Source organism: Hipposideros armiger, unplaced genomic scaffold (genome assembly GCF_001890085.2).
Source record: "Hipposideros armiger isolate ML-2016 unplaced genomic scaffold, ASM189008v1 scaffold_120, whole genome shotgun sequence".
In the NCBI taxonomy this organism is placed as follows: domain Eukaryota; kingdom Metazoa; phylum Chordata; class Mammalia; order Chiroptera; family Hipposideridae; genus Hipposideros; species Hipposideros armiger.
In genome coordinates, this window is record NW_017731470.1 from 397501 (window position 1) to 410220 (window position 12720).

At 36.8% G+C, this 12720-nt stretch overlaps 1 long non-coding RNA gene across 1 annotated transcript in view; it reads right to left on the bottom strand.

Moving 5' to 3' along the window:
* Positions 1-8636: 8636 nt before the first annotated feature.
* The window catches only part of LOC109385639 (uncharacterized), a 28251-nt gene continuing 24167 nt past the window's right edge, over positions 8637-12720 (bottom strand). Inside the window, exon 3 of the long non-coding RNA XR_002124658.1 lies at positions 8637-9086. This is a non-coding gene — a long non-coding RNA (uncharacterized LOC109385639). The remainder of the gene's footprint in view (positions 9087-12720) is intronic.

A 12720-nucleotide genomic window follows, 5' to 3' on the forward strand; every position in this document is an offset into this window, starting at 1 on the left:
TTGCTGGTCCTCTTTGCAGTTTCAATGGAACAAACTGCAATTTTTATCCCTTCTGTTTTTAGAGCAGCAGCTGTAAAAGTAATTAATGGTTAAAGAAACTCGAGCATGTCCTGCAGAAGGCCGTTCTGCAGTAAGCACGAGTTGTGGACTGAAGCTGCTGCCCTTATATGCTTATGGACCTCAAAAGAACACACTGGTTTGTGAAGGTTAATTCTATGTGTCAACCTGACTGGGCCATAGGGTGCTCAGATATATGGTCAAACATTATTCTACATGTTTCTATGAGGATGTTTTCGGTAAGATTACATAGGCAGGCTGAGTAAATCAATTTGCCCTCCCTAATGCAGGTGTGCCTTGTTCAATCAGTTGAAGGCCTGAAGAGAACAAAAAGACTATCCCCCAAGGAAGAGAGAATTCCTCCTGCCTGATGACCTTCAAACTGGGATATCAGCTTTTTCCTGCCATTGAACTTGACCTGAAACACTGGCTCATTCTGTGTCTTGAGCCTGCCAGTCTTCAGATGGTAACAAACCTACCATCAGCTCTCCAGAGCCTCTAGCTTCCTGACTTACCTCTGTAGATCTTGGGCCTTGCCCGCCTCATAATCACACGAGCCAATTCCTTATAATAAATCTCTTCCTATATATTTTTTTTCATTAAAAAAAAGAGAGAATATGTTAGTGAATGCTGAAGGACTCCTGTCTCAATCTTGGAATCTCCTCAGCACCCTGATTCATTTTGCACACGGACACCCATAAAGAAAAACTTGAGTCAACAAGTGTTCTTATACTATTCCAAATGATTACTTTGGCGCAGGTACAAAAATGTTTTAATCTCTAGAAGTTGACAACGATGTCCTCTGACTTTTTATGTGTGATTAATGGGAAGAAATGAATGGTAAAGAAATGAGAAGAACCACGAATTTTATAAAAGCATGTGGCTATTTTTTCCTTTCAATTTTCACTTGTGTGTGTGTGTGTGTGTGTGTGTGTGTGTCTACCTTCCAAATACACTTATGCAAAGAACATGCCTGCGGTTAAGTAATTTCAGATCTAATGAGGAAACCTGCCATATGCACCATCTGCATAGTTAGTAGACCTGACATAGGACTGAAAAGCAGATGAGCTGCCTTCCAGGCTTCCCAAGGCTCTTGCTACCTGTGACCTTGAGTAAACTGCCTGAGCCTCTGGATTTTCAATTTTCTGATCAATAAAATAAGGATAACAATACCTACCTGGTTTACATTCCAGTGTCTTTGAGAGATAATGAATGTGAAAGTGCTTTGTAAACTGACATTCTATACAAACATAAAGAATGATGGTCGTGTGGATTTTGACAGAACAAGACTCTCCACAAACCGAGGTGAGAGAGAGGAGACAGCCTGGGATTCCTTTGTTCCATCTCATTGACTCATCTGATAGCATTAAGCCTCCGATTCCATGCTGCGTTTTCCCTGGTGGACACGGAGAACACACATTTGCCAAATATGGGTGGGAAGATGAGCCTTGTGAACTCCCTCCCATTTCTGCCCTAGAATTGGGCCAGGCTGCAACTCCAGGGGTTACTGATCTAAGAAGAGGCAGGCTCACTTTATTCTGTGTCAGCTTTGCTGTTGCTCCTCTGAAATGCCCAACAAAGTGATGTTAAGTTGTTATGACTGTTGCCCCACCCTTGGGAGAATGCCCAGGGGATGTGGACCGCCCTCAGGCAGCCCGCAGGAAGCTGGACCAGAAAGTGCAGAGTCACTGTGCACCCAGCGCCAGCAAGCAGGTCTTCTCCCCACCACACACGTTTCAATGGGCTCTCTGCAAAGGTTCCCTATTTGACATTTAAGAAAGTTGGGAAAATGTTTTGTTAGCCTTTCATGCACCATTGTAAGAAGGTAAGATAACATTTATCCAATTGAAATTGGATAAAATTGGTAGGAATTATGACTGAAACATAGACCCAGGGCCTAAAATTATTCTGACTGTGGCCAAGTAAAAACATTAAAATTTGAAAATAACATTTAAGATATTTGTGAAGATTCATTTTAGGTTTATTTTTCCCCCCTCTCTTACCCAGATTCGAGTATGGGAAGAATGAAAGAATTCTGTAAAAGCTATAAAAACTGCACCTGCTAAGCTGATAGCAGTATGCATTTCACAAAAATGTCTTCATTTTGTAATGACTCTAAAATAGCAGTTCTCAAGCCTCTTGGTTTCAGAATCTAGTTAAATTTATGAATTATTTAGGACCCCAAAGGGTTTTTGTTTATGAGAATTATATCGACAAATATATACTGTATTGAAAGTTAAACCTCAGATGTTTTAAAAATATTTATTAATTCATTCAAATTAACAAAATGAACCCATTACATGTCAACATCAGAGAAATGATGTCATCAGATGTCCTATAACTACTGAAAACCTCAACTGTACACTCAAGGGAATGAGAGTGAGAAAGGCAAATAACTTCTTAGCATTTGTTTTTAGATAACCACTTTGAGAACTTACACTTTAAAATATTTTGATGTCCCTAAAAAGGTATCATATTCAAATAAGGAAATGCAACGTATCATTTTTGTTTTTTCTCCTTTTTTTTATAGTTTATTTTTTTCTTCTTTTTTTATTTTTGTTTTTTAAAGAAAACAAAATAATTTTTTGAAGTTGGTTTTATTGATTTGAAAAAGTATATTTGCATTGTTATGACTGCAGGCAACGGTTTGAATCCCCATTTTACCACTTAGTGATTAAATGCTGTTGGACAAACAATTTAAGGTTTCCAGACTCAATGTCCTCATCTCTAAAATAAAATGGTAAAAATGTACCTACCTTGGAGTTGTTGTGATGAACAAATGACGTTATACGTGTGTATTAATCACAGTTACCTAGAGAAATAGAACCCATAGAATGTATGTGTGTATATATAGACATGTGTATATATAATATGTATCTTCATACTATAAAAATATATATATTATAAAAAATAAATAAATATATATATAAATATATATATATATATATATATATATACATGAGAAAGAGAGGGAGAGAGAGAGAGAGAGAGAGAGAGAGAGAGAGAGAGAGAGAGAGAGAGAATGAATTCATTTTAAGGAATTGGTTCATATGATTATGGAGGCTGGCAACTTTAAAATCTGTAGGATAGTCCAGCAGGCTGGAGACCCATGGAAGCATCAATGCTGCAGACCAAGTCTGAACACTGTCAGGCTGGAGATGCAAGGAAAAGCAAATATTGCAGTTCAAGTCCAAAGGCCACCTGCTGGCTGAATTCCCTTTCTCTGGGGAGGTCAGTCTTTCGTTTTAATCAGGCCTTTAACTGATTGGATGAGACCTACCCACATTATGGAGGGCAATCTGTTTTACTAAAAGTCCACCAATTTAAATGTTAATCTCATCCAAAAACACCCTCAGAGAAACATTCAGAATAAGGTTTGAACACATATGTGGGCACCATGGCCCAGACAAGTTGACACATAAAATTAGCCATTACAATATATAAAGCACTTTGAATAATGTCTGGCATGTACAAACTCCCAACAAGTGTTAGTTATTATGTATTGTTAGTATTGTTTGCTTTTAAATATTATATGAAAAATTAGGTAATACATAAACATTTTTTGTAAAGAAAAGAAACCCCAAACCCCATATGAATATATATATGAGAAAAAATATAAATATACATCAGGTCCTTGAATATGTTGTTTTGTTCAACATCATTTTTTTATAACATTGATGAGATGCTATAGGAACTTAACTATTGCTTGCATCAATTAACCTATTATAAAATTGGTTTTGTTATATGACATTTTGCTTACAGTGTTAGAACCTATTGATGATGTTAATTGAGAACTTAGTGTATATTTAAAGATTTTATATATATATATATAAAATATAATAAAGATTAACTTGGCTTTTCATACACACAAAAAATTCATATTTTTGTGTCAGTGTAAAGAGGATTCAGATAAATCAATGGAAAAATATATGTATCCCATAAAAAGATCTTAATATATATATACAGTGATATAATATGATAAAAATTGGCATCAAAAATCATTATGGAAGTTGAGTTAATTATCCAGTAAACACCATTCATAAAAGTTGTTTATTTATTTGTTGGAAAATAACCTTATATATCACTTTAAATGCAAGATTCTCAATAGGATTTAAGAATAAAATGTTAAAAATTGCACAAAAATACAAAAGATAATTATAGATTTATCTATAAAAATCTGTAGATGAATATTTAGCTTATCTCTGAATAGGAAGGAATTTCTTAGCTTAGACATCATTGGAGAAATTACAAAACATCAATATATTGATTACACTAAATTCACCAATGTTAAAGATAACTAATTGAGAAAGAATATCCACAAAAATATAATATATAATGGTTAATACAGTAAAACCTTGGATTGCGAGTAACTTGGTTTGCGAGTGTTCCACAAGATGAGCAAACATTTATAATACATTTTAATGTGGTAAACAGGCGATATCTTGCAATAAAGTAGTTTGTTTCTGGAACGTATTATGCTCGCAAACCAAGGTATTACTGTATATTTAAAATAAAATATGCTGTACAAATTGATAAGAGCAATCTAAGATACCACTAGAAAAAAATGGCAAAGGTATACTTGTCTCTCAGTTTCCTTGCAGTCAGAAAGATGTAAGAAGTACAGGCTATTTATTACACTGGAAATTTATGTAGGATTCCTGAAAATGTGAAATTAAGAAAAAATTACAGTCAGCTTGGATCTCATAATCACCCGAACTAGAAGAGGGTTGACTTCAAGGGCAATTATGAAAATTGTTCAGTTAGAGAAGAAAACTTCTTTCTTTACTCTGCACTTGTTCTTCATAAAAACCAAACTGGATTAGATGGTTTGATAACACTGGATGGGTTGAAGAAGTTGGTTTGTGGAAGTTCATTTTGCAGGGGTTTTGTAACATCAGTAAATGAAAGTGGATGTTTTCTACACTTTCTAATATTCTAGCTGACATTTAAACATGTAACATGTTTAAAATGTTACAGCCCTAACTCTCTTCCCCCTGCTTTCATTGAAATGTTATGGTCTTATCAATCAACTATGGTGCTTTTCAGGACTGTGGCTCCATGACTGATGGGGACCATGCCTCTTCACAAATGCGCCATGCACCCCTCTTCTCAACACCACATATAAGAGCAATTGCCTTGAAAGATTAACTGGTACTTTCTAAGAGATGTTTGAAGAGGGAGCCAAATTCCTGTTGCTCTCTTTGCCTACCATTTCTAGACAGGCATTGCACAGGATGACTCTTAGCTCTGGTTGCCCCTGACTAGTATACAATGTCTAGTTTGACTCATGGAGATTGGCGTAGGCTGTTGGGCAAAAGAGTCAAGACCTGATCCTGCTTGTTGCATAAGAGCGTTTTGTGTGGTCTAGTGGAGAGAATACTCAGCCATGGAACACTCAGTCAGGAAACCCGAGATCGACTTTGCTGGACTCTGATGGGGATTGTATGCCTCCAGCCTTCAGATGTCAGCACTCCTTAGAAAAGTAAGGTCTGTGAGTTCACATCGTTTGGTGTGAATCTCTGTCACTCATGCACTCTAACTATTAGATTTACCCCTCAGAATCTCAATTTTCTCATTTATAAAATAGATAAACTACCTATGTCATGTCCCTTAAGTGAGGACTAAATGAAATACTCTATATAGCATTGTACCATATAAATAGAGCATTGTGCTTGTCATACAATAATCCCAATAAGTGAACTTCTCTGTGCTCACTCTTGGAGCTTATCTCACCATCTAGTTTCCTAACAAACCCACTTTTGATTAATCTTCAGAGAAGAAAAGATCATATAAATTCAGCTTATGTATTATTGGCTAATAAGGTGTATGTGTTCCTTCCCAAACATATTGGCATTTTAATAAGGAAAAATGAGACATTATAGCCATAATGATCATATTGAGGCAGTAAGGAGAAACTAATAAGAATTGTGCCTGGAGATTAAGGAGAACCTATCCAGGAGTTCTTTGCATTATGGAAATTTTAATTTAAGCCTTCTAAAACTTAAATTTTTGCCAATATTTTAAAATAGGATATCAAGTTCATTATCAGTCACGCCTTAGTGTGGTTTAGCTTTTCAGGTCCTTTTTCAGAAGGGAAATTTTAATTTGTGTGTGTTGAGGGCAATACACTGCAGTTCATATAACCTGGATATTTAGGAATTAAGGGAGAAAAGAAAGATGGGATATATGAAAGAAAACCTTCACATAATTCACACTTATACTCAGCTTGTAAGAACAAAATGAAATTACTGGTATAAGTATTTTTGTATGAGATGGTTTAACATGTTGATATATGGTATTTTTATTTATGATTCTTTATTTTGAAATTTTCTACTCAAAGGCACATTTCAAATACCCTTCAGCATCGTTACGCTCCCCCCACTTATCGTAAATGCCCATAGAAAGTCACACATTTTCTTCCTGTTGAACTATTGCTCCACAAATCATAGTTATTTTCCTAGGATTTTACCGTTTAAAGTTTCATTGCAGTATTTGTGGTAAACTCTATTGTGTATGATATGTATGACAACAACAATGCATAGGGCCTAAAAGCTATAATGACCAGCTATTCTGTGGTCAGTAAAAGGAAATTACATAACATTAGTTGCCAATATGCTGTTAAGGGAAAAGCCTTCACATTGCTTCAATCCACCCCCTGCCCCTGTCACTTGCCACTAATAGTAGGTTTTGCAAATAGGTTGAGGGTAAGTGGACCCTGGAGTACTATTCTCTGTACCCTAAAACCATGCCCAACCCTTCCGCTTGGTTATTTCAAATCAGTAGTGGGCAAGTTTCGGTGTATTTAACTCCCACACAGCTTTACTCTGTTCTATTAGAAGTGATGCATGTCTAGTACTCTCAATCTCAGCACTTTCGTTATTACTTTATTTACATAACACATTTTTTTAAAAGACTAGTTTGACCCAAGATACAGGTCATCGTGAACTTTCCCATCATGTTCGTTCTATTGGTGGTATTGTGTTATTTTATGTTTGTTTGTTTTTTTTTACTTTTTGAGCATTTATTATTCACATTAAAATGGATGACAGCATTGGATACTATTTTATGTTCCTTTGAGCTTTACCCTTCACATTTGCTTTGCTTGCACAAGTAATTGGCTTTCATTTACAATCTCTACTAACCTCCAGAGTAGAGGGAGCCAGCCCTCCGCCAGCCAGTGCTGGCCACGTGCTTGCCCTGACCCTTGTCTGTCTTGTGTTGTCCGTGATTATGGCTCTTGCTGGCATCTCAGTGGTCCATGGGTCAGAAAGCAGAAAAAGGAATTTTGAATTACAGGGAGAACTGATGCTTAAAAAGGCAACAGTTTACTGATGTCTTTTTTTTTTTTCACTCTGAGATATTTTCATGCAGTTTGTCCTTTATTTTAATCAAGTATGGCTGGTTGCACTTCTTAAGGAACTATTTCATTATATAGTAGGTTTTGCAAATAGGTGGAGGGTAAGTGGACCCTGAGTCTTGGTGAAAACATGCAAGAAAATTCTACTGAAAAAGTGTTGTATATTCACAGCTTTCTTCACTGAATGTGTGACAGAATAGATACTGAAGATGTTAATTTTAAAAACATGTTTAAAATGTAAGAAATAACATTTTGCTTAGTTTAAACCTCTTAAGCATATTATGTTATACCTTTTGTTCATATTAATCACTCATTTATATTCATTTTCTGTGCTCCTCCATGCGGTGAATCTCTTTATGCATTTGATTCAGTACTTTAAAGGCTATAGGTATATTTAAAGTGAACAGTGATTCAATAATAATGCCTATCATTTTTATCACTACTTGATTTTTTTAAACTGATAATAATTAATTTTAGCTTGTAGAGTACTAAATGTAATTATTGAATCTAATATTTTCAGTCATAAAACCTTTAAAACAGATATTCTCTCATTTACATTCTTTAAAGTTAATTCTTTATTACCTTCCTTCTCCTCAAACATCAAGTTTTATCAGTAGTGATGCATTTTCTTGTGTGTTTCTTACCCTACCCGGCTTTATCCAGTCAGATTCACATACCTGAGATGAACTTTAGGCCCATGGGAGCTATGAAATCATTCAGGAATGTAGACTTATAAGTAAGCAATTAAAACAGGCTCTGAAGTCCTGCAAGGCATGTGGCATTCCTACTAGGCAACAGGTGATGTATTTTCCATCACCCCTTCCTCTTGCCCCAGATACCATCTCTCAAAATAGAGAATATGTTTTATTCTACCAAGTATGTATATTACCTTTTTCTGCCTAGACATTTTACTGAAAATAGGCAGAGAATAAACAATAACTAAATAAGAAATCATAATTGCTCATTATAATACATCACTGATTGTGTAATTTTGTAATATAATTTCTATTTGGTTTCCTAGTCACTTTTGATCCTGTGTTTCTCCTGTCCTTCTCCTTCCTTTTAGGTTTCATGTTGATGATTTCCTCTATTGTTTTTTTTATTTTAATTTTTTAATTTTATTTTCATTTTGTTATTTTTTATGTCTTTTTTTATTTTTCTGAGACTTTCAAAGTGTGGTCTTGATCAAAATTTCTGCATCAAAGCCACTTGTGTGCTTGTTTAGAATCTTCCTGGTTGTCACTCTCCACCCACTCCAACAAAATGATGTTCTCTGGAAGAGATATCTCCAGATATGCATTTCAAATAAGTACACTCTCCCTCCTCAGGTGGTTCTTATGCATGTGAGGGTTACAAAACCACGGAGAAAGACAGACCTTCTAACATCACCTGCAACATAGGAATCTTCCCAATTATGCCTTTTGTCTGCACTTTCTCTTTTTTTGTGTACCAATTCTTTCATTTCCAATAGGATTTGTGAGTTAGTGCAAAACGGCATTGCTTGGTCCTGACCACCAAATCTATTTCCAGTCTTAGACTTTACAGCATCAGGATTCAGCTAACACAGGCTTAGAGGGCTTCAGATATTCCATAGTTGTATCACACCATTGAGTAGATCATCCTTTAGCATCAAGAAAGTGAAAATCGTGTTGTAGCATTAAGTTGAACATACCTAAAATAACAAAAACAAAGAAAACAACAACAACAAAATTTCATACTTGCTGAGTTTCTCCTTTTATATCTAGTTCCCAAAGTTCCAGGTCCTACAAGTGCTCTAGGTCTGTCCTATGCCTCCTTCCCACTGAAGCTCTTTGACACCAAATTCATTCTCGTATTATTTATACATGGGAAATACTTAGTGTCTCACTAAGATACACAGTGTCTCACACATGTGATCAGTAATCCATAAATTTTAGTTATTATCATTATTAATATTCTTCCAAGCTATGCTGAAGTAACATCTTGGGTAACAGTGTATATTCACAGATAATCTGTGGAAGTCCCAAGCCTATTTCATTGATTGATCAACATGCTGGCCCCATTTTCTGGAGCTCTCTGGGGACTCTGGCTCAGGCTTAATTAACATCTAAGCTATTCTCAGTCTTCATAGCTTTAGGAGGATTTCCCTGACCTTGTCCCATCCTTTAACCCAAACCCTGAGGGACCAAGAAGAGAGGACCAAATATTGTATGTCCTTGTGAGTGTTTTCAGTCTAGCATTTTAATCTCCTCAAGATCATGAAAACATTTTTTTCTTTGATTCATTTTATCTCAGTGTCTTGGACAGTTCCATAAATGGAGTTGTTGATAGCAACTGTGAACATGTTTTCTTTTCAACTATCTATCTCTCTGATGTGTATTTGGAGGCTTCAGGAAGAGGAGTTTTTGCATATTATTAGCATGGGGTGCTAAAACCTAAAGGTCAAATGGATGAAGCTGACTTTGAATGGCCTTAGTGAAGCAACATTATGTGAGAAAAGTCTTATTTACAACATTAAAGCGTTCACCATGAAGGGCTAGCTTTTGGAAGGGCACAGCTTATGTTTTCATATTGTCAATCCCAAGTCAGCAAAGTCTCGTGGTTCTCCAAAAGGATAGAGCTGTATCTTACGCTTGTTGCATAGGAGGTGCAGAAGGCTCAGGTTTATCATCTGAGTGGGAAGTAAGCCTGTTTGGTATCTGGACTGACCAAAAATAATTTTTAAAGAGGACCTCTCTTTGCCATTTTAAAGTTATTTCTCAGTTGTTTTTTTTCTGTTTTGTTTTGTTTTTCTCAAACTGTCTTTAATGACTGCACATTGCGAGTATCAAGGTGGGTTGCCAGTGCAGAGACCATAGACCCTAAGCAGAATGATGGACGGAAGACCCCAAAAGAAGAATCTGTGAGACCATTCAAGGCCTATTTTCTCACCCACTGCTGAGATGGTCTTTCCTACTTGATCTGAAAGAATTGGTGGAAGGGTGAAAAGAAGAGGTCCTTCCACCCCAGAGGGCTAGTCAGAGTGCCATGGCTAAGCCCTCCTGGTGCTCCTCAGTCAACACTGTGCAGAGAACTTGGGATTCACTCAATGCATTTAAAAAAACAACAACAACCAATCACTGAATAGGCACTTTCATATATTTTAAATCTGTGACCAGGACACAGGGCTCTATTCCTGAGCCAGACCTGGAGAGAAGGTTCTGGATCTAGCAGTCAGCAACCTCATATTGTCCAGGATCTTCCTATAGCTCAGTGCATTTGACCAACAATTACAGGAAGTAACCAGCAAAGTTCCCCCCACCCAGTGCATTAACCACTGTCATGGCCAGTTTTGTAAATCAGCAAATGGCAACCCCTAGCCTCAGGCAGTCAGTGGAGAAGCTGGCAGCTGGAGCCCTAGCTACAGCTGAATGTGAGCTAAGATACAGGCAGGGCCTTTCTGTCTTGCCCTTGAAAATATTTCTGAGAGACAAGTTAGTCAGGAGTGTTGTCATTTGGGGGACCTGGTCCCAGGATGAATCAAAGCTTTTCCTTACTGAGATGAAGGGCCCAACTCTTGAAGATTGGAGCCTTTTCTTCTGGCTAATAATGGTCTAGCATTCTCAGTGCACTGTTCCTACTGCACAATTGCTACAGATTTGCCTTGAGCTGCTTGTGCTAAGTAGGAAAAACCATCTCAGCAATGGGTGAGAAAATAGGCCTTGAATGGCTTCAAAGGTTCTAAGTAGCAATTTTAGGCAGAACAAAACAAAGGAAATTGGAGAGCTAGACCTACAGCCCCTGACTCCACTCTTAGAGTAGACTTGCTCCTCCCAGGCCAAGGACTAAAAATGTCACGTTTCTAAGGAGTGTGGGGACATTGAGGATACCTCTGCTGTGTGTTCATGTTCCTCCCCGTATAGTCTAGGAGAGGAACATGTTTTCTAGGCTTGTAGATCAATGAATAGCTTTACTATTTAAGATTCTGGTTGAAGTGGAAAAGGCAGGAGTGAAAACTGGTGGTGGGGAAGGAAGTGCGATCAGCAGGTCCCATGGGGGTGACAGGAGATGGACCACAGAATGGAATAGGAAGTGCTGAATGAAGAACGATCTTGTACATGTCAATTACTCTGAGGAGGAAGCTAGGAAGTAAGCAGCTGGGGTGTGGGCAGTCAAGGTAGCCATGTTTGCTGAGAAGACATGTTTAAGGGAGAACTATTGCTTTACCAGAAGCATTTGCCAGAAATAGAAGCTAAGGTGTCAGTGCAAAGTGGAATGAACCCAGAACAACATTTGTATGTGACTTAAATCATTGAAGAACCCATGGAGAGGTCAGAAAGAAAGAGGAGATTTTTGAGCGCTCATTTGAGAGCTGGGAGTGAAAAAATTTTTGATTGCTTTGATAAGTTGACAAAGGGGACACTTCTAAAAACTGCTACTGTACTATCCCTTTCAAGGGTGACCAGTAACTATGTTTTTGAACCTGGCCATAACAAGAGCAGAAGACAGTGCGTGCTCAAAATTCAAATGTCTAAAGTAAATATAATTTTGTAAAGAAAGTGCATAGTGTATATGTATTTTATAAAGAAAGTGTAAAGTAGGTGGTTAGTGTGTCTTTGAAAACACAACTAGCACTCATAGACATTTTTTTTTCACAAATGTCATATTTGACTAGATTTGATTGTTTGACTTGTCATATTTGACAAGAATTCAAAAGGAAATAGGTATATTTGTGTGTATTCTAAGTATTTTCTCCCTCGACTACACACACACACACACACACACACACACACACACACATACACACATACACACACACACTCATACATGATTAACAGCAGAATTTTTGTTTTGTAAAACTTTGATGCTTTTCATTTCTTGGAAGTTGGGTGTTACTGATTTGCTCATTGCCCTTCTGGGCAATGTGGTCCACTTGTCATAGTTGTCATAGATGAAAATAACATCAAAGTGTCCCTTACATTGCTAGAAGGCCCAAGGGGGAAAATATATTTTATAACTGAGAAAAGGTTAGAACCAGTTCTTAAATGCTTGCTTAAGGGCTCAAATTAAAACAGAACATATCTACTGACCATGTTGTTCTAATTCAAATATATTAACATTAATATCAACTATGACTGTGGGTATCCACAAAAATGAGGCCCATCAAAAGAAAGAGTATGTGGATGCCACAGAAAAGTTATTTTTTCTGTCACTAATTTGATTTTACATGGGATATGCAGAATATGTGTGAAAACAAAATGCTATTTTTATCTTCAGTATTACTCCTTATCAATATAGGTACTTTTTCTAGAAACTTTTTAAACGACTCTTGTGTTTGTCTCACCGTC